This window comes from Delphinus delphis, chromosome 11 (assembly GCF_949987515.2).
Source record: "Delphinus delphis chromosome 11, mDelDel1.2, whole genome shotgun sequence".
In the NCBI taxonomy this organism is placed as follows: Eukaryota; Metazoa; Chordata; class Mammalia; order Artiodactyla; family Delphinidae; genus Delphinus; species Delphinus delphis.
In genome coordinates, this window is record NC_082693.1 from 18136336 (window position 1) to 18159454 (window position 23119).

A 23119-nucleotide genomic window follows, 5' to 3' on the forward strand; every position below is an offset into this window, starting at 1 on the left:
TTGAGCAGTATTTCCTCACACAAGGGAAACAAAAGCCAAAATAAGCAAATGGAACCACAGCACACTAAAAAAAAAAAAAAAAAAAAAGCTTTGCATAGCAAAGGAAACTATCAGTGAAACAAAAAGTCAGCCTATTGAATGGTAGAAGATATTTTCAAACAATATATTTAATAAGGGGTTGATATCCAAAGTACACAAAGAACACATACAACTCAACATCAAAAAAAAAAAAAACCCAATTAAAAAATGGGCAAAGGGGCTTCCCTGGTGGCGCGGTGGTTGAGAATCCGCCTGCTAATGCAGGGGACACGGGTTCGGGCCCTGGTCTGGGAGGATCCCACATGCCGCGGAGCAACTAGGCCCGTGAGCCACAACTACTGAGCCTGCGCGTCTGGAGCTTGTGCTCTGTAACAAGAGAGGCCGCGACAGTGAGAGGCCCGCGCACCGCGATGAAGAGGGGCCCCCACTCGCCACAACTAGAGAAAGCCCTCGCACAGAAACCAAGACCCAACACAGCAAAAATTAATTAATTAATTAATAAAAGGTGTTGTTATAAAAAAAAAAGACCTGGCACAGCCAAATAAATAAATAAATATATTTTAAAAAAAAAAAAATGGGCAAAGGACCCAAATAGACATTTTGACAAAGAAGACATACAGATGGCCAACAGGCACATGAAAAGATGCTCAACATCACTAATTGTCAGGGAAATGCAAATCAAAACCACAATGTGATATCACCTCAAACCCGTCAGGATGGCTATCATCAAAGATACAACAAATAGCAAGTGCTGGCAAGGATATGAAGAAAATGGAACCCTCGTGCACTGTTGATGGGGAAATAAATTGGTGCAGCCACTATGGAAAACAGTATGGAGATTCCTCAAAAAATTAAAAATAGAACTACCATATGATCCAGCAATTCCACTCCTGGGCATTTATTCGAAGAAAATGAAAACACTAATTCTAAAAGATATATGCACCCTTATGTTCACTGCAGTCTTATTTACAGTTGCCAAGATATGGAAGCAACTAAGTTCCCATTGATGGATAAATGGATGAAGAAGATATGCTGTATTTATACAATGGAATATTACTCAGCCATAAAAGAGAATGAAATCTTGCCATTAGTGAGAACATGGATGAACCTAGAGGGTATTATGCTAAGTGAAACCAGCCAGACAGAGAAAGACATACTGTATTATTTCAATTATATATGGAATATAAAAAACAAAACAAATGAACAAACATAACTAAATAGAAACAGACTCATAGATATGGAGAACAAACAGGTGGTTGCCAGAGGGGAAAGGGGGTCAGCAGAAGAGAGAAATAGGTGAGGGAGATTAAGGTGTACACACTTTCAGTTACAAAATAAATGTCACAGGTATGAAATGTACAGTGTGGGGCTACTATACATAAAATAGATAACCAACAAGGACCTACTGTACAGCACAGGGAACTATACTCAATATTTTGTAATAACGTATGAGGGAAAAGAATTTGAAAAAGAATATATATATATATCTGAATCAGTTTGCTGTACACCTGAAACTAAAACAACATTGTAAATCAACTATACTTCAATTAAAAAAAATTTTAAAATAATGTACAGTGTGGAGAATATAGTCAATAATTATGTAATATCTTTGTATAGTGACAGATGGTAACAAGACTTACCACGGTGATCATTTTTAAATGTATAGAAATATCACATCACTATGCTGTGTAACAGGAACTAACATAGCATTGTAGGTCAATTATACTTCAAAAACAAGCAAACAAACAAAGTCATATAAGAAGAGATAAGATTTGTAGTTTCCATAGGTGATGGAGTAGGGGGCGGGGGGAACTGGATGAAAGTTGTCAAAATGTACAAAGCTCCAGTTATAAGATAAATAAGTACTAGGGATGTAATGTACAACATGATAATTAACACTGATGTATGTTACATATAAAAGCTTTTAAGAGAGTAAATCCTGAGTTCTCATCACAAGGAAAAATATTTTTTCTGTTTCTTTAATGTTGTGTCTCTATGAGAGGACAGATGCTCACTAAACTTCTTTTTTTTTTTTTTTTTTTTTTTTTGGTACGTGGGCCTCTCACTGTTGTGGCCTCTCCCATTGCAGAGCACAGGCTCCGGACGCGCAGGCTCAGCGGCCATGGCTCACGGGCCCAGCCGCTCCATGGCATGTGGGATCTTCCCGGACCGGGGCACGAACCCGTGTCCCCTGCATCGGCAGGCAGACTCTCAACCACTGCGCCACCAGGGAAGCCCGCTCACTAAACTTCTTGTGATAATCATTTCATGATGTATGTAAGTCACTATGCTGAAAAAAATTAAGAAAAAAAGAACTCTCTTTAGAACGATTTTTTCTTTTCTTGTTCTAATAACACCTAGGTGTGAGATTATTTCTGTGGAAGATGAAAAGTTAGTGGAAAGCAAAACAAACAAAAAGGAGACAAATGTGATAGAAACCACATGGGTTTTCCAAACTATACAGATTTCTCTAAACTAGGAAACTGAACCAACAAACATAAGATGACCTAAGTGGTAAATTTTAGAGGTTCAAACCCAGGAGTCAAGTTTGTTGGATTCAACTCAGCTCTACTGCCTACTCAATGCAGGACTGGAGCATTAGTCCTGAAATTTTTTTGTCTCTTCCATGATGTATGGCACACACTTCTGGTATTTATGTGAGTAACCATTCCAGTATTTCAACATACTCAAAATTATTTTCTGGGAAAAATTTTGGCTTTTCGTTATGACCCATTTTCACAGGATAGAATTCTGTGCAACAAAACAAACCAGGGATTCTCAATTTTCTTACCAGAATATTAACTGTGCCACCTGCTTGTCTAAAACATATGGGTCTCTCTTTACTCAGCAGAGTATCAGCCATTCAGGTTGTCAATAACCTTTAATTTACTGTCATCTAGTTCCCATTAAATGTGTGGTTAAAGGAACGGGTATTTGGGAGAGACAAAGGGATGTCTTAGTGGATTTTCTCCTAGGAGTTCGACTCTTTATTTTCTTTCTCTGTATCAAATCCAGGAACAACTCAGCTATTCGCATAACTAGTAGCTATTTTAAAATGCCCATCCTATAAACTTCCATAGATGAGAACACAGCTTATTCTCCAGGTCAAATGTGTCAATTCAGTTTACCCCCAACATGTTGTGAAAACAATCAGGCAGGTATTCTCAGTTCATCCATCTATCATCCCTCACCCTGTTTGTTATGTTCGCTACATTTGTACTTAATTTTGAATTGTTTTGTGAATATCACTGATCCCATCCAGATAGAAAAGTATTGAGACAGTTGACAGCAACAATTAAGGAGAAGAGTAGGCTTAAAAAGGAAACAAAAGTGGAGATGAATTTTAAAAACTGAAAGCATTGAGAAAATAAAGGATATTACAAGTGTAGATGGAATGAGTCATTTGACAAAGAGTGAATAAAGAAACAACAATTGAAAAAAGAGAAGAAAATAACAGATGAAAGGGAATTTTTTTTTGTTTTTAGTTTGTCAATAAAGGATAAACAGAAGCTGAAAACTAGAGACCTGATAAGCCTACTATGATGTCTTCAGTGCTTAGAGATAAACAAGACTGCATTCAACTGGGGGAAATACAAAAATGTATGTTTCCTGATGTTCAAGGCCACTCTGAATCTGCCCATTAAAGGGGACAAAGGCAAGTGTTTATGGGTTACCTGCTAAGGAATCCCTCACAACATCAGAAGAGATCAAGGAAAATGCTTAGTTACCTCAAAACCCTTCAGTGCAGACAAAACCTAACCATTTGGGGAAACTGTAACTTAATTGGCTATAAAACCAAAAAGCAGAATAACATACTTTCAAAGGACAGACTCACACTCTACTTGGTAGAAATGTATTGAGGAATGCAAGGTCAAAAATTCTCTTGGTCATTTTGGACTTGAAAACAACTTTTGGAACAGTAACCTGTGAAAAGTAGAGAGGTCTCTGAATAAACTAACCATCCTGTAGAAACGCCTTCAACCAAGTTACATTACAAAGCTATGCCTTTATTGAGGGTCAGTATAAGAAACAGTTACATCAAGAATAGCATCCAGGACTTCCCTGGTGGCGCAGTGGTTAAGAATCCGCCTGCCAGTGCAGGGGACACGGGTTCGAGCCCTGGTCCGGGAAGATCCCACATGCCACAGGGCAACTAAGCCTGTGCGCCACAACTACTGAGCCTGTGCTCTAGAGCCCTCGAGCCACAACTACTGAGCCCGTGCACCTGAAGCCCGTGCTCCACAACAAGAGAAGCCACCGCAATGAGAAGCCCACGTACCACAACAAAGAGTAGCCCCTGCTCTCTGCAACTAGAGAAAGCCATGTACAGCAACAAAGAACCAAAGTAGCCAAAAATAAATTAATTAATTAAAAAAAAAAGAATAGCATCCAACTTTCTTTAAAACTGAAGTTGAAGGTAATGCCTGTTACATATTCATGGTCTCATTTATTTATGTGATAACTTTCTCCTTGAATTTAGTGTCAGGAAATTTTTTTTCTAATTACATAAAAATGTTATGTTTCTACTTATCAAACAGTAAGAATTACTTTGACCCATCAAGTGGTCCTTTGGACTGAGTCATCAGGAAGTTCAGAAGCAAATACAGTGCAGTTATAAGACCATTTCAGCCTCAAGCCTATGAACTGCTCTCTTGATTGGTGGTTGTTTTTAAAATATTAATGGTTGTTTTTTAAAATGTACTATATTTTTAAATTATAGAAATTTATAATTTAAAAATGTTAATCTTAGAAATTTTCAAAAATACAAACTAGAAAAATAGGCAAAAATAAATATCACAGATAATCCCTCCACACAGAGATAACCATTGTTAATAGATTGTTTGGTGTGTATTTTTCCTATGCATTAATTCAATTATTCCCTTAGTCAGTAAATATTCAGTAAATATTTATTGAGTACCTAGTATGTGTCAGAGACTGAAGACACAGCAGTAAACAAAATGAGCTCAGTGCTTGCCCTCTTGAAATGGGAATTTAGTCTGTTTACAATTTGTTGATGCTACAAACAACACTGTGGTAAACATTCTCATGCTTAGATTTGTGAACATATTCATGATTGTTTTCCTGGGATAAAGTTTTAGAAGTATTTCCTGAATTAAAGGGTATATACTAATGAGGTTCCTCTTGCTTCAAAAAAGTATGTTATACAAAATACAAACAGAGTTTAAACTACTAAGTGTTTCCTTTCATATTCCCCACACCCACGTCTAGACCAAAAGGCAATGGTTTCATTCATTCAAATAGCGCTATTTTTATTTTCCAACTATTTGTACTATCAATTGACTTACTACTAAGGAAGATGAAGATATCACTATCCAATCCTACCCCAAACAGACACGCACAGACTTTTCTTCATTCCACATTCCCCAAAGAATTACATAAAAAATTTTAGTTGAACCAACATTATTTTAGTATTATGAGTCCTAAGTATGATTTCATAGCTGAGTACTATCACTGTATTTCCTTTCTTGTAGGCTTTCTAAAATTTGCTCTTCCTGGAGTTAACTATTGCCTATTTTCATTTGCTTCATTTATCATGTGCCTTCCAATAATTCCCCTTCTAATTCTTCAAAGAACTGTAAAATTTTCTCAGTGTGGTCAAACACATCAAGAGATTAATCAGTTTGATTTTTTTTCTTGGAAACATCTCTTCTGGAGCCTTTGTCCTCTGGCTGTAATCTGGGCTGCCTTCTCTCTAGCCTTGATGAACACCTGTCATCTTGGGAACTGCCTTCACCTCTTTTCTGTATTGTATTACTCAGTTTCCTTTATCCATATTGTCTCTTTCTTAGTATTCTCATTTGGGTACAGCATATACTCTATTTTCTTCTCGAGAAAGGGTGCAAGCAAAGTACATTTTTTGAGTCTTTGAATGTTGAAAATACTCTCAGTTTGGCTGGGTATAAAATTCTAATTTAAAAATGATTTTTCTCAAAAAAAAGATAAATTTTCTCAGATTTTGAAGGCATTATCCATTGCTTTCTAGCTGCCAGTGTTTTGTTGAGAAATCTGGCATCATTCTTATTTCTAATCATTTGATTTTAATCATTTTTCATCATAAAAGGTTTTTAAGATCTTAAATTAAGGATTCTGAAATTTCACAATCATATGGCTTGAATAGGTCTTTTGCATTCACTGTGCTAGACACTTGGTGGTCCCTTGTAACCAGGAAACAGGTCCTTCAGTTCTGGAAACAACCTTCTATTATTTCTTTAATAACTTCCTTTTCTTCTATATTTCTCTTTCTGAAATTCTTATTATCCAAACTTCTCACCTTTTTTTTCCATTTTTTCACTGTTTTATTTTTCTTTTCTATTTTGGGAGGAATGATTTCCTAAACATTATTTTACAAATCCACCTATTGAACTTTTAATTTCCACTACCATATTTTTAACATCAAAAAGTTCTTTCTGATCTTCAAAAAAATCTTTTTATTAATTTTTATTGGAGTATAGTTGGTTTACAATTTTGTGTTGGTTTCTACTGCACAGCAGAGTGAATCAGCTATACATATATATATATCCTCTCTTTTTTTGGATTTCCTTCCCATTTAGGTCACCACAGAGCACTGAGTAGAGTTCCCTGAGCTATACAGTAGGTTCTCATTAGTTATCTATTTTATACATAGTATCAATAGTGTATATATGTCGATCCCAATCTCTCAATTCATCCCACTCCCCCCTTCCCCTCTTGGTGTCCATACGTTTGTTCTCTACGTCTGTGTCTCTATTTCTGATTATCTTATTTTCAAAAAGTTTTATATTCATAGCTTCCTAACCTTTGTGAATGCAATATAATTTTTTGTGAGAATCGTAGCCATATAATTTGTTATATATTTTTCTGCTTTCTTATTGTCCATTTCATGTGTGTTTTTTCTATTGGTTTACTTTGGTCTCTGTCTTTCACGTTAGAGGCTTTCTAAAAATATTTTAGAAATATTTTTATTTCTAAATAAAGTTCTATAGCTCTCTGTTTATGTTTAAGAATGCGGTACTAAACAGATGAATAAAAGCTCTGTGCTTGGGTAGTAATTACCAACTGCTGGGCCTCATCAGAGTGTAATCCAACAGCCATTTCATGACAGGATCCCCAAATGTCAGTATCCACATCTTTTTCTCTTGTACTAGTCAGTTTTCCCATTGAGGAATCTTCCAATTTCTTGATAAGGTATAAGCCTGGTTGATAACATTCTGGGAGCTAAGTGAAAAGAGAAGGCTGAGGTCTCACTCTTCAGAATATAACCTTTCTCTTAATTTCCCTGTTTTCAGTTGATGTCCCAAGTCCAGAGTCACTCTGTGTCATCTCCAGTCTTCTAACACGTGGACAAAGACAACTCCTTGTGTCTGTGGGTAAGGGGAGATCGGGAACACTTCCAACCAATCTTCCTGCTTTTAGTGTCATCAGCACTCACCTCTAATTGCTGCGTCTTTTGGGAATTCTGCAACATAAACTGGCTTCCTTCTTGCTGGCTTACCCTGTTGCAAACACTCAAGTTTCCAACTTCTGTACTCTACATGTTGTCAGACGTGACTGAGCCATCTGCTTTTCATCTCCTAAAATTCTGTTGATGCCTTTTGTCTGCTATTGTAGCCTCTTCCATTTTCTTCGTTGTTACAAGTTCATTCTTATTTATATTCCTCTATTATTATTTATTAGTCTTTCAAGAGGAGTCAGAAAACCAGAAGCCAGGTGGTATTATCCTTTTCCAGTTTAACTTCTTTACTGGTGATTTTCAATAATGTTTTCTGATTTGAAAACATATGTGTGTAAAACTAAAAGGCTGCCAGGAAAAACGATTCTGATGATGGCTGCTTTAAAGAAATGGAAATGGAGGGTATTAGGATATGTAGGGATTTTAATATTCATCTTATATGTTTCTATATCTTTTTAGTGCTGTGAAAGTTATCATTTTTATTATTTTATCAATTTATCACTTGTCATATTTATTTTTATTCATTCATTCATATTATGTATTTATATTTACCATTTTATTACTTTATCATATTAAATTTGATAAATTTTTTAGAACTATTAAAAACTTAATGTAATAAATGCTTGTTATAGAAAATCTGGTAAATATTTAAAAGGACAGAGGAGAAATTAAAAGTTAAAAAGCAATACAACCACACTGAGAAAAGTACAATTAATCTTTTTTTCTCCCAGTGATCTTAATGCCATCATCTCGGGCTTTCTTTAAAATTAATTTACACTTACTAAACACCCCTTCTCTCCAGCATCCTGAAAGTCTCCTTTTTATCTAAATCCTTAATTTCTGACCATAAAAATACTTATATTTATCCTAAGCCAAAGAAAAATTTCCTCAAAAATGCCACCTTCTTTAAGATATGCTAAAATCTCTCTGAGGACTTTTACAAACAAAACATCTCAAAGCACTTATTGCTTCTATTTCCTCATTAACTTTTCTACTTGCTTCCAATTCATCACCTTCACTGAAACAGCCCTCTCCAAGGGCTTCAAATACATCCAAATGACCAAATCAAATCAGATGGTCTTTCCTCATTTCTTACTCATCCAAATGACCACTCTGGCCTTCGGCATTGTTGACCAACTGTTTCCTTCTTATAAGCTTCTCTGCCCTGGATATCCATGGCAGTGTATCAACCCACCTAACCACCTCCTATTTGCTTTTTCTCTCTTTCCTGACAAAACAGCAGTTCTTCCTCCCGTCACCTAAATGTGGTTATGTCCCGAGGCTCAACTTTGGTTTGCAGTATTTTTTTCTCATGCTAATAGTAATGAAACATTGAGTCACAGTCACATTCCTTACGCTCAACCAAAAAAAACTAATAATATCTCGTATAGAGATACAAAAGAGAGAAAACCTAGAACAGACCATCAGGAGATATCTAAAACTGAGTGGCCAGGGTTGGGCTAATGGAAAAAGGAGGATACGGAGAAAAAAGAAGGAATTAAGAAAAACACTCAGTTCTTGCAATGCACAAGACATTATGCCAGGTCCTTTCAAATATATGCTGCCCCATTTAGTTCTTGACACAATCCCGTGAGTCACGTACTTTATTTCCCTTTACAAGAATTAAGCAGGGGCACAAAAACCACATAGCTATGATCCAGGTCGTCTGATGAGGAAAGAAGCACAGTGTAATGTAAAGAACAGAGACTCTGGGGTCACATGGCTTTAACTCCACCGCTTACTGCCATGTGGTTTTACCCAAACCACTTAACACTCTGGCTTTCAGGTTTCTCATTTACAAAATGGGGACAAACTTAGTTGATGACTAATGAAAGGATTGTAAATAAGATGTATAAGGTACTTAGTACATAGGAAGTGCTCGTAAGTAGTTGTGGTTATTATTATTCTGACTCTATTATAAAGACGGGATATTTTTATAACAAAAGAGAATGCAATGGGAAGCAAAGGAAGAGAGTTTCAAGAAGAAGAGGTAATGTTTTTTCTAAAGCATAGACCCAAGCCCAGACGGAACTCTAGGTTTCTCATGGCTGCACAGTTTTAGAGAAGAGATCTCAGCAATTCGCCATCAACAGAGAGCGTCTCTGTGAGCAGCGCCAAGAAGTGGGTCCCACTGTGACTGAGCAAGAATCAGTGAAATAACACGAGTCAAAGTCATTTTGTGAGCTGGAAAAATGCTCGACCTAGGATCTCCTACTGACTAGAGATCATATGCCCCCAAGAGAGTGCTCGCATCACTAATAAATCTTACGACAAGCTGTGGCTATCCTTTCTGGATAAATCGTTTTGACAAAATTTAAAAAAAAAAAGGTATGTATTTTTTAAAGGAACAATAACAAAAAGGAAAAGCATCATAAGCCCCTGTGGAGTTAGAAATATCAGACTACAATAAATGCTGAATATTCTCCATACCTCCTTTATAGCATGCCTTAACATTCCTTTGCCATAAAAATACATAAAAATGTGATGATCAACCTGGTAAACCAAAAGTGAACAGACTACAAGAAAAAGACAAACTGACCACAAAAGCTGAGAGAAGCATTATAGCCCATGGAAGTATTTCAGACAGCAGCTGCAGACTGTTCCCAGACACTCTGATAATGGAGAACATAATTAGTTTTCCTTGACAAAGAAAAATAGAAGAACCAATGAGGTCAAAAATCCATAAATTAATTCAATTCAATGAGCGCTTGTGTTTGTTTGAATAAATCCTCTGTGCTTGAAACTGCAGGCCACAGAAGACGAACAAGACACAAGCCAAGGTCATGAAGGGGACCCAGATATTTATTCATTCATACATTCATTCATCGATTAAATGCGTATTACACACTGTGCAAAAGACTCTATGCTAAACCTTAGGAATGCGGGTGAATAAGAAGGGTCTCTGTCTTCTAAAATCTCATGGTCTTGTGGTAAGAGAGAGCAGCAAATAAACAACCTTGTCACCATTTATCAGTGTCTGGAGGAAGAGGCACAGAACGCCACCGAGGGGAGATAATTGGAGGGCTGGCTCGGGTGGGAGAGAACAGGTGGAGGGAGATGGGAAAAGATTTTCTAAAGTCAACATGTAAACTGAGAATGGAAGGACTAAGAGGATTTAGCCAGACAGGCCAAAAGCTAGAGGCATGAGAAAAATAAAGAATTCCTGACCAAGAAAACAGCGAGTACAAAGGCACCAAGTTCCCAAATCCCACAGGCCAGGGCCAGTCCAGAACAATTTTTTTCAACCATCTCTGGTAAAATGAGGAGAATGCAGGCAATGAGTGAGGCTTTCATATTTTATTTTCATTAGTAGCCTTTTTTCCTGAGATTATGTCCTTCCTACATTTTGATGGTAACGTGTAAAGTCTTTAATGAAATGGTGGTATCTTATAATTTCCTTTCTTGCCACAATACAAAATTATCCATTTATTAATGTCCATTTCTTAATTTCTTTGGTAATTTTCTAGCCCGTTAGATCCTAAATTTGGGAAAGCAGGAACACGATGAACAGAGCCACAAGTACTTGGCATGATGAGGAGGCAAAACATACATGGCAAATAAGCATGAATTTGTTTCCAGAGGAGATTTGAATTCAAAACGTAGGCGAGGACCAGATTATGAAGGGCTTTATACAGCTGGTTAATAAGTTTAGACGTTATCCCATAGGCAAAAAGGAGGGGAGTGACATTCAAAAGAGAAAGGAATTAGCAAGTGTGATGCTGGACAAGTCACTTACTCTCCTTCTCTGTTGCTTATTTGGAAAATGCTGATGCTGGTAACCACACCACACCTACCAGATTCATGGGTGCTTAAATCAAAATAAGACAAGTTGATGAAATACTCCATAAATTCTAGGGTATATTCCAAAGGTAAAGGGTTAATATTAATAAGATCCACCCTCTTCTCTAAATAAATATTTAAACTAACCAGTTTTAAACTCCCACCCCTACCCCCATCACTTTTGGCCGAGGTTTTGAACCAACAGGTCTTACTGATAGGACATGAAGTGTCAAAAGCAGTAAGACACTTCTTGAGTTCTAACTGACGGATGACACGTCTCTGCACGGACTCTGATTTTTATGTGTGACAAAGGACCACCTCTTAACAATCTACCAAGTTAATTTTTTAGAGTTATGAAAAATTTAGTATTCAAATACTAGAATTACAACATTTTTAGAGTTTACCAAGAATTCCCACTCAACATTCTACAAAGAAGCCTGGCTGCTGTGTCACACTTGGCTACAGGACAATGCTTCCTTTGTGCCTGACACATGCAGTTTTGAAATTCCCACAATTGTTAGAAAAGACGTGTTGTATCAGCGCATCGTCAGTGTTGTGGGGAACTGGTTGTGATTTTCAACCGCTACTGCTCTTGTTTGTACATATAAATTACTTTAGTCATTGCTGGATTCACCAAAAGGCAGATATATTTGTATATGGTGTGACAACCAAGTAAGGGCATCACAGAAATGGAAAAAAATTTTTTTTAATAACTTGATACTTGAATTCCTATAAAGCATTGAAATAATCATCATGGGCAAATTCAAAAAACTTTGCTAAACCAAGTATCCCATATTCTTTTCAATGGTTACAGCCTCTAAAAGTTTTAAGCAGAACTTTTGATTAATTTCACAAACAATTTTAGTTTCTTATGCATTATTAGACTAACTCTTTGGCAGGTAAGTGATGAGTATTTACATTGAGAATGTTGCATAATTTTCGAGTAACTTTAATTTGAGACATATCTGTATTATTTACAGTTCAAATATGAACCATCCATCAATGTCCTGGTATAGGCATAGCTCGTGGTTAGTAAGCTTTGGGAGCAAGCTAACCTGAATTTGAATTCTGGTCCTACCTCTTAATACATATGAGACCTTGGCTATATTCGTAAACTCTCTCAGTTTCATTTTTCTCAACTGGAAATAGGAGTAAAACAGTATCTACCTGATAGCTTAGTAGAGAAAATGAAATAAGATCAATCATAGAAATTCCTTTGCATGGAACCTGTCACATTGCTCAAAGTTAGCCATTATTATTATTACTATTTTAATTCACTTTTCTACATAAAGTAAAACTAGGTTATAAAGAAGGACAAGAAGATTTCATGCATTAAAGCGACCAAATAAACACACTTGAGTTTTGCCAACAAAGAAAACAGGAAAAATGCAGAACAAATGATGGAGGAGTTATTTCCACACAGAAACCATCAGGAATAGAAAATGGGATAATATCCAAGGGAGGAGAAAATGAGAAGCAAGAGAATTCCAGCCTGTGCCAAAGGGCTTGGGTAAACACTTGTCCACAAATGTCACCCTATTCCAGTGAATATAGACAACTAAGCCAGATACCCCTGATGATCAACAACAAAATAGAATTACTGAAATGTACACTAAATTGTACCAAAATTGATGAATGTATATCTAAGCGCAAATTCTCAATTTTTATGGAAAATACTTTAAACTTCTCACACAGGTGCTTTTATATCCAGAATATGCTAGGGATGTCCATGAAGCCAAGGGCATGTGTTGCCAGCAGGAAGGTCCTAGGCCATATGGGCTGACCAATTAATGGTCAGATACCTGGCACCAGCAGACATGCTCTATTTATGCCTTGGTATTTGCTCACAATGCAAATCTAAAGATTTTCATTTTTATTAAATGTTTGTCTAGTGAAAAGATATTTTTGCTGTATTTGCTTCGTGTGTGTGTGTGTGTGTGTGTGTGTGCGCGCACCCGCCTATGTCTGGGTACGCTGCAAGGCGAGGGGTGCATTTGGAATAAGTGCTTTGTGATCCTTCAAGCACTGAGTTGGTTTATCTGAAGAGAGATAAAAGAAGGGAATAAATATGTCAGGATGTCTGCCTCTGCCATCCATCCAGACCCCTGCTAGCTCGGTCCCACCTGGTGCACAAACACCCACTGCACACGGACCAGAAGCAAGCAACTGACCAAGTGACTAATGTGGAACTGGTCTAGCCTTACACTCTTCCCTTCCCTCCTCCGTGATCACTGAGGTATCAGCATTCATTGTAGATTTTCAGTCATCAAAGAGCTCTCAAACGCAGTTACCCCATAGTATCAAAGAAGAAAAGGAAACCAGCCCGTGTGTCTCCTAACAGAAGTTCCTAACTCCCCCTCTGTTATTCCATCAGAGTGAGAGCTCTGACTTTTCACTCCCTGGGGCATCTTCTGGAGGATCACTTGAGGACAAGTCAACACATAACCCATGAAAGAGCTAAGGGAATACATTGAGAATCCCATCGAACAATGAATGGGGCAAAGAGTTAAAGAAGAAAAATGAAATGATAACTGGCTCAATGGGCAGAAGAAAACTCGATTTCAGCACAGACTCCATGACTCAGGATGAGAGTGTGTAGCTAATGTCAAATTGGCCTGTCGGTCCAGTTTCAAACAGCAGCACCTGAGGCTCCGACCTGATTTATCGTGTATCTTCCCCCTCTTCCATTAGCTCTACTACATCATTTTTTCACTGGGGGGTTTTCTGCTAGGTCTCTTAGATCTGCCTCTTCTACTCCAGCCCCATCCTCTGCACTCGACGTTGGGCTCTTGGCACGGCGGTCTCTTAACTCACATCCCTGCCTCTGACAATCCGCCCCCACCCCTCTACCAGACGCCGGCTCCTACTCACAGTTACCGAGTTACTTCCACACCCAGGAGCTTACAGTGGCTCTCAAACTCCTACTGAACCTCGTCCGAACTGCTTGAGATTTTCTTCCATTCTCACGCTCACATAATTCTGCTGAAACCAACCATTCAGCACTAGCTCACAACCAGAAACCATTTCTCAGCCTCAGAATGTGCCATTACTATTTCTCTGGCACTTCAAATCCCACTCATCCTTCAGGCATAAGTTCAGCACTCTTCTCTTCTCCTAAACATCATTACTTAGTTGTCTGACCCACTGCCTACAAGCACCTGGAGGTCTGGGACTATGCCATTCCCTTTCTCTGTATCCCGCCTCAAAGCCGTCATTATAGTAAGAGCTCCACAATGATTTAAATGGATAAAAGAAGAGGGACTAAGCAGAGTTGAAATTCTCTCACTTGAAAGCAAGAAGTTTCTATTTTTGCCATTTTTCCTACCCCAGCCCCATCCTAACCACCCATGATAGACCTGAGCTCCACTAACAAAAAACTTGGTTTAGAGCAGACAATCTGTCTCTGAAGTAAGATACAGGCAGAGAAAATATAGCAAAATTAACACACACCAGTTTTTAAAACCTATCATCAATTTCCTCTCTTCTGAACAGAACTTCTGTTTTGGCTCTTGCTTTCCATTTCCCCACAAAAATCTAAACTATTTTCCTGCCCGCCCTCCTATGTGCCCTCCTAAAATAATGACATTTCCAGAAACCAGATTCATTTAAGCCTCTCACAGTGAGCTGTGTTTCCCTCTCAGACTGAGGACCTTACTGTAGTGAAGGCTAAGAGGAGAATATGCAGCAAGAGTCCTTGAAGGAGTGAAGAAATAAGGACTTTGAATAATCTGGAAAAGATGAAACTGGTTATGGCAAACAAACAAACCAACTCAGAACCCCCCTCCAAAGAGACCTTCACAGAGAGGCAATGGTATATGATGAAATCTGCTGTTTCTTCAAGCCGGAGGTCCATCTTACCTTGTTTCCAGTCACCATAATGGTTTATCAAATGCAGATTTATTATAGCAAATGCAGATTTATTATATCAAATGCAGATTTCCACCACAATTATTCCAACAGAATGCAATCTGGGATGAGGTTTGGTGACTATATTTAGAGGATCTATAAGCAAATAAGCAGGGGGGAGGGAGGGACAGTGGAAGAGTGAGAGGGAGAAAGGGAGAGAGAGAGAGGGAGAGGGAGGAATGAGAGGAGGAGAAGGAGGAGGAGGGGGAAGAAGAAGGAGGAGGAGAGGAAAAAAAGAAGGAAGAAGAGGTTTCCCTGGTGGCGCAGTGGTTGAGAGTCCGCCTGCCGATGCAGGGGACATAGGTTCGTGCCCCTGTCCAGGAAGATCCCACATGCCGTGGAGTTGCTGGGCCCGTGAGCCATGGCCGCTGAGCCTGCGTGTCTGGAGCCTGTGCTCCACAACGGGAGAGGCCACAACAGTGAGAGGCCCGCGTACCACAAAAAAAAAAAAAAAAAAGGAAGAAGGAGGATGACAAGGAGGAGGGAGAGGGGAGGGGAGGGAAGGGAAGGGGAGGGGGGAGGGGCGGTGGGGGGAGGGGCGGTGGGGGAGGGGAGAGGGAAGGGGAAGAGAAGAGACAGACAGGCAGCAAACAAGCTTCCAAAATCATTTCTGAGGCCATGTATAGGGATAGTCTTAGAGAGTAGTCCTGAAGTCAGATTCCTGAGTCTGCATCCTGGCTCAGCCACTCACTACCCCTCTGAGCCCCACTGTCTTCACACATCAGAAACTTGCCCAAGGTCACAGAGCTTGAAACTGATGGGGGGTAAGATTGAAATGAAGAGAGAGAGAGAGAAAGAGGAGAGGAACGATAAAGAAGTCCAGCCCTGAACTCATTAAATAAACACCGAAAGCAGGCCCATTAAAGAACACCAATCACAAGAAGTAAATATAAAAAATGAGAGCAAAACTATCATTATTTATAAGATATATAAAAATGCAAGTGCATATATGGAAAACCCAAGAGGATAAACCAAAAAAATAAATAAATAACACACACTAAGAAATTTAAATAAGGTGGATTATTATAAATAAAAATTAATAACTTTCCTATATATGAACAATAATCACAGAAATAATTATGAAAAGAAAATACTACTAGGCATCAAAAACATAAAATAACTAGGAGCAATCTCAATACGAAATGTATAGAATCTAAGAGAAAACAACTAAATACTCTGTTTTGGGAAATAAAATGAGGATTGAATTTATAAGTAAATATATCTTATTCTTGGATAGAAAATGTCAGTTTTGTAACAATATATCAATAAATGAAATTCAAATGAAAATATCAACAGGAATCACTTGAACTTGAAAAGCAATCTCAATTGCACCTAAGAGAAAAATATGAAAGAACTGCAAAGAAAATTCTGACACAGAAATGGTGACTAGCCTTTCGAGATACTAAAATTTACTAAAAAGCTACAGTATTTGGGACAGTATGTTTATAGAACAGAACTACTGAGACAAAGCTATGCAAAGAAAGTGGAACTTCCAAAATAGACCTGAATATACAGAATTATCTAGCATGGATAAACTTGACATTTCAAATCCATGCAGTGAGGTAAGTTTTTTGTTTTGTTTTTAAGTAATGATGCTAGAACATATGGGGAAAATACAGGCTCTCTACCTCATTATACTAAAATAAGTCAAAGACAGATCTAAAATTTAAAACAAAAAGTTAAATCAGAAAAAACCAGATTAGGAGGAGGAACCAAGATGGCGGAGTAGAAGGACGTGCTCTCACTCCCTCTTGCAAGAACAACAGAATCACAACTGGCTGTTGGACAATTATTGACAGGAAGACACTGGAACTCACTGAAAAAATACCCCACATCCAAAGACAAAGGAGAAGCCACAATGAGACGGTAGGAGGGGCGCAATCACAATAAAATCAAATCCCATCACTGGTGGATGGGTGACTCACAGACTGGGGAACACTTATACCACAGAAGTCCACCCACTAGAGTGAAGGTTCTGAGTCCCACATCACGTTTCCCAACCTGGGGGTCCAGCAACGGGAGGAGGAATTCTTAGAGAATCGGACTTTGAAGCCTAGTGGGAATTGACTGCAGGACTTCGACAGGACTGGGGGAAACAGAGACTCCATTCTTGGAGGGCACACACAAAGTAGTGTGCGTATCGGGACCCAGGGGAAGGATCAGTGACCCCGGGGGGTGACTGAACCAGACCTACCTGCTAGTGTTGGAGGGTCTCCTACAGAGGCGGGGGGTGGTTCTGTTTCATCCTGGGGACAAGGACAGTGGCAGCAGAAGTTCTGGGAAGTACTCCTTGGCGTGAGCCCTCCCAGAGTCTGTCATTAGCCCCACCAAAGAGCCCAGGTAGGCTCCAGTGTTGGGTTGCCTCAGGCCAAACAAGCAACAGGGAGGGAACCCAGGCCCACCCATCAACAGTCAAGTGGATTAAAGTTTTACTGAGCTCTGCCCACCAGAGCAACAGTCAGCTCTACCCACCACCAGTCCCTCCCATCAAGCCTCTTAGATAGCTTCATCCACCAGAGGGCAGACAGCAGAAGCAAGAAGAACTACAATCCTGCAGCCTGTGGAACAAAAACCACATTCACAGAAAGATAGACAAGATGAAAAGGCAGAGGGATATATACCGATGAAGGAACAAGATAAAACCCCAGAAAAACAACTAAATGAAGTGGAGATAGGCAACCTTCCAGAAAAAGATTTCAGAATAATGATAGTGAAGATGTTCTAGGACCTCGGAAAAAGAATGGAGGCAAATCTCAAGAAGATGCAAGAAATGTTTAACAAAGACCTAGAAGAATTAAAGAACAAACAAACAGAGATGAACAATCCAATAATTGAAATGAAAACTACACTACAAGGAATCAACAACAGAATAACTGAGGCAGAAGAATGGATAAGTGACCTGGAAGACAGAATGGTGGAATTCACTGGTGAGGAACAGACTAAAGAAAAAAGAATGAAAAGAAATGAAGACAGCCTAAGATACCTCTGGGACAACATTGAATGCAACAACATTCATATTATAGGGGTGCCAGAAGGAGAAGAGAGAGAGAAAGGACCAGAGAAATATTTGGAGAGGTTACAGTCGAAAACTTCCCTAACATGGGAAATGAAATAGCCACCCAAGTCCAGGAAGCACAGCAAGTCCCATACAGGATAAACCCGAGGAGAAACACAACAAGACACAAGTAATCAAACTGGCAAAAATTAAACACAAAGACAAATTATTGAAAGCAGCAAGGGAAAGAAAACAAATAACATACAAGGGAACTCCCATAAGGTTAACAGCTGATTTCTCAGCAGAAACTCTACAAGCCAGAAGGGAGTGGCATGATATACTTAAAGTGATGAAAGGGAAGAACCTACAACCAAGATTACTCTACCCGGTAAGGATCTCATTCAGATTCGATGGAGAAATCAAAAGCTTTACAGACAAGCAAAAGCTAAGAGAATTCAGCACCACCAAACCAGCTCTACAACAAATGCTAAAGGAACTTCTCTAAGTGGGAAACACAAGAGAAGAAAAGGACCTACAAAAACAAACCCAAAACAATTAAGAAAATGGTCATAGGAACATACATATTGATAATTACCTTAAATGTAAATGGATTAAATGCTCCAACCAAAAGACAGAGGCTTGCTGAATGGATACAAAAACAAGACCCATATATACACTGTCTACAAGAGACCCACTTCAGACCTAGGGACACATACAGACTAAGAGTGAGGGGATGGAAAAAGATATTCCATGCAAATGAAAACCAAAAGAAGGCTGGAGTAGCTATACTCATAGCAGATAAAATAGACTTTAAAATAAAGAACAGTACAAGAGACAAGGAAGGACACTACATAATGATCAAGGGATTGATCCAAGAAGAAGATATAACAATTATAAATATATATGCACCCAACATAGGAGCACCTCAATACATAATGCAACTGCTAACAGCTCTAAAAGAGGAAATCGACAGTAACACAATAATAGTGGGGGACTTTAACACCTCACTTACACCAATGGACAGATCATCCAAAATGAAAATAAATAAGGAAACAGAAGCTTTAAATGACACAAGAGACCAGATAGATTTAATTGATATTTATAGGACATTCCATCCAAAAACAGCAGATGACACTTTCTTCTCAAGTGCACATGGAACATTCTCCAGGATAGATGACAGCTTTGGTCACAAATCAAGTCTCAGTAAATTTAAGAAAACTGAAATCATCTCAAGCATCTTTTCTGATCACAACGCTATGAGATTAGAAATGAATTACGGGAAAAAAATGTAAAAAACACAAACACATGGAGGCTAAACAGTACGGTACTAAATAACCGAGAGATCACTGAAGAAATCAAAGAGGAAATCAAAAACTACCTAGAGACAAATGACAATGAAAACACGACAATCTAAAACCTATGGGATGAAGCAAAAGCAGTTCTAAGAGGGAAGTTTATAGCTATACAAGCCTACCTCAAGAAACAAGAAAAACCTCAAGTAAACAATCTAACCTTACACCTAAAGGAACTAGCGAAAGAAGAACAAACAAAACCGAAAGTTAGCAGAAGGAAAGAAAACATAAAGATCAGAGCAGAAATAAATGAAATAGAAACAAAGAAAAAAACAGCAAAGATCAATAAAACTAAAAGCTGGTTCTTTGAGAAGATAAACAAAATTGATAAACCATTAGCCAGACTCATCAAGAAAAAGAGGGAGAGGACTCAAATAAATAAAATTAGAAATGAAAAAGGAGAAGTTACAACAGACATGCAGAAATACAAAGCATCCTAAGAGACTACTACAAGCAACTTTATGCCGATAAAATGGACAACCTGGAAGAAATGGACAAATTCTTAAAAAGGTATAATCTTCCAAGACTGAACTAGGAAGAAAAGAAAATATAAACAGACAAATCACAAGCACTGAAATTGAAACTGTGATTAAAAATCTTCCAACAAACAAAAGTCCAGGACCAGATGGCTTCACAGCTGAATTCTATCAAACATTTAGAGAAGAGCTAACACCCATCCTTCTCAAACTCCTCCAAAAAATTGCAGAGGAAGGAACACTCCTAAACTCATTCTATGAGGCCACCATCACCCTGATACCAAAACCAGACAAAGATACTACAAAAAAAAAATTATAGACCAATATCACTGATGAATATAGATGCAGAAATCCTCAACAAAATACTAGTAAACAGAATCCAACAACACATTAAAAGGATCATACACCACAATCAAGTGGGATTTATCCCAGGGATGGAAGGATTCTTCAATATACGCAAATCAATCAATGTGATACACCATATTGACAAATTGAAGAATAAAAACCATATGATCATCTCAATAGATGCAGAAAAAGCTTTTGAAAAATTCAACACCCATTTATGATAAAAACTCTCCAGAAAGTGTGCATAGAGGGAAACTACCTCAACATAATAAAGGCCATATACGACAAACCCACAGCAAACATCATTCTCAAATAGTGAAAAACTGAAAGCATTTCCTCCAAGATCACGAAGAAGACAAGGATGTCCACTCTCACCACTATTATTCAACATAGGTTTGGAAGTAGGTTTGGAAGTCCTTGCCGTGGCAATCAGAAAAGAAAAAAAGTAAAAGGAATACAAATTGGAAAAGAGGTAAAACTGTCACTGTTTGCAGATGACATGATACTATACATAGAGAATCCTAAAAATGCCACCAGAAAACTACTAGAGCTAATGAATGAATTTGGTAATGTTGCAGGATACAAAATTAATGCACAGAAATCTCTTGCATTCCTATACACTAATGATGAAAAATCTGAAAGAGAAATTATGGAAACACTCCCATGTACCACTGCAACAAAAAGAATAAAATACCTAGGAATAAACCTACCTAGGGAGACAAAAGACCTGTATGCAGAAAACTATATGACACTGATGAAAGAAATTAAAGATGATACCAACAGATGGAGAGATATACCATGTTCTTGGATTGGAAGAATCAATATTGTGAAAATGACTATACTACCCAAAGCAATCTACAGATTCAATGCAATCCCTATCAAATTACCAATGGCATTTTTTACAGAACTAGAACAAATCATCTTAAAATTTGTATGGAGACACAAAGGACCCCAAATAGCCAAAGCAGTCTTGAGGGAAAAAATCGGAGCTGGAGGAATCAGGCTCCCTGACTTCAGACTATACTACAAAGCTACAGTGATCAAGACAATATGGTACTCGCACAAAAACAGACACTTAGATCAAAGGAACAAGATAGAAAGCCCAGAGATAAACCCACGCACCTACTGTCAACTAATCTATGACAAAGGAGGCACAGATATACAATGGAGAAAAGACAGTCTCTTCAATAAGTGGTGCTGGGAAAACTGGACAGCTACATGTAAAAGAATGAAATTAGAACACTCCCTAACACCATACACAAAAATAAACTGAAAATGGATCCAAGACCTAAATGTAAGACAGGACACTATAAAACTCTTAGAGGAAAACATAGGAAGAATACTGTTTGACATAAATCACAGCAAGATCTTTTTTGATACACCTCCTAGAGTAATGGAAATAAAAACAAAAATAAACAAATGGGACCTAATGAAACTTCAGAACTTTTGCACAGCAGAGGAGACCATAAACAAGACGAAAAGACAACCCTCAGAATGGGAGAAAATATTTGCAAATGAATCAACGGACAAACGATTAATCTCCAAAATATATAAACAGCTCATGCAGCTCAATATTAAAGAAACAAACAACCCAATCCCAAAATGGGCAGAAGACCTAAATAGACATTTCTCCAGAGAAGACATACAGATGGCCAAGAAGCCATGAAAAGGTGCTCAACATCACTAATCATTAGAGAAATGCAAATCAAAACTACAATGAGGTATCACCTCACACCAGTTAGAATGGGCATCATCAGAAAATCTACAAACAACAAATGCTGGAGAGGGTGTGGAAAAAAGGGAACCCTCTTGCATTGTTGGTGGGAATGTAAATTGATACAGCCACTATGGAGAACAGTATGGAGGTTCCTTAAAAAACTAAAAATAGAATTACCATATGATCCAGCAATCCCACTACTGGGCATATACCCCGAGCAAACAATAATTCAAAAAGATACATGTACCACAATGTTCACTGCAGCACTGTTTACAATAGCCAGGTCATGGAAGCAACCTAAATGCCCATTGACAGACAAATGGATAAAGAACTTGTGGTACATATATACAATGGAATATTACTCAGCCATAAAAAGGAATGAAATTGAGTCATTTGTTGAGATGTGGATGGATCTAGAGACTGTCATACAGAGTGAAGTAAGTCAGAAAGAGAAAAACAAATATCGTATATTATCCCATGTATGTGGAACCTAGAAAAATGGTACAGATGAACTGGTTTGTAAGGCCAAAGTTGAGACACAGATGTAGAGAACAAACGTATGGACACCAAGGGGGGAAAACCGCGGTGGGGTGGGGATGGTGGTGTGCTGAATTAGGCAATTGGGATTGACATGTATACACTGATGTGTATAAAATTGATGACTAATAAGAACCTGCTGTATAAACAAACAAACAAAAAAAACAACTAATAGTAAACTTTCTTTGGGTTATTTGTATGGAAATATGTTAATAAAAATGTTTCAGACATTACATGAAATTTCTAAAAATCTTATATGTTCTGGTATATGTTATAAGTCTTAATTCTAGTTATTACTTTAAAATATATATCTCAGGAATAATTAAAAGAAAATACCAAATGAAAATATCTTGGGCTGCAGGATTCATGACACAAAGGTTCAAAAGCCATAAAAGAAAAAACTGATGAAGCTGATTGCCTGATTATTCTTTAAGTCTTTACAGAAAAAAAAACTTTTACCTATTTCTTTTTTTGCAAAAGGTAGACATTTATTACAGCAGACTTTAAAACCTTTTTAAAACA

The 23119-nt window shown here is 38.0% G+C and overlaps 1 protein-coding gene across 5 annotated transcripts in view; it reads right to left on the reverse strand.

Annotated features, from left to right (window-relative positions):
• The window catches only part of ST8SIA1 (ST8 alpha-N-acetyl-neuraminide alpha-2,8-sialyltransferase 1), a 150973-nt gene that overhangs the window by 105123 nt on the left and 22731 nt on the right, over window positions 1-23119 (reverse strand). The gene's annotated exons all lie outside the window — the stretch shown is intronic.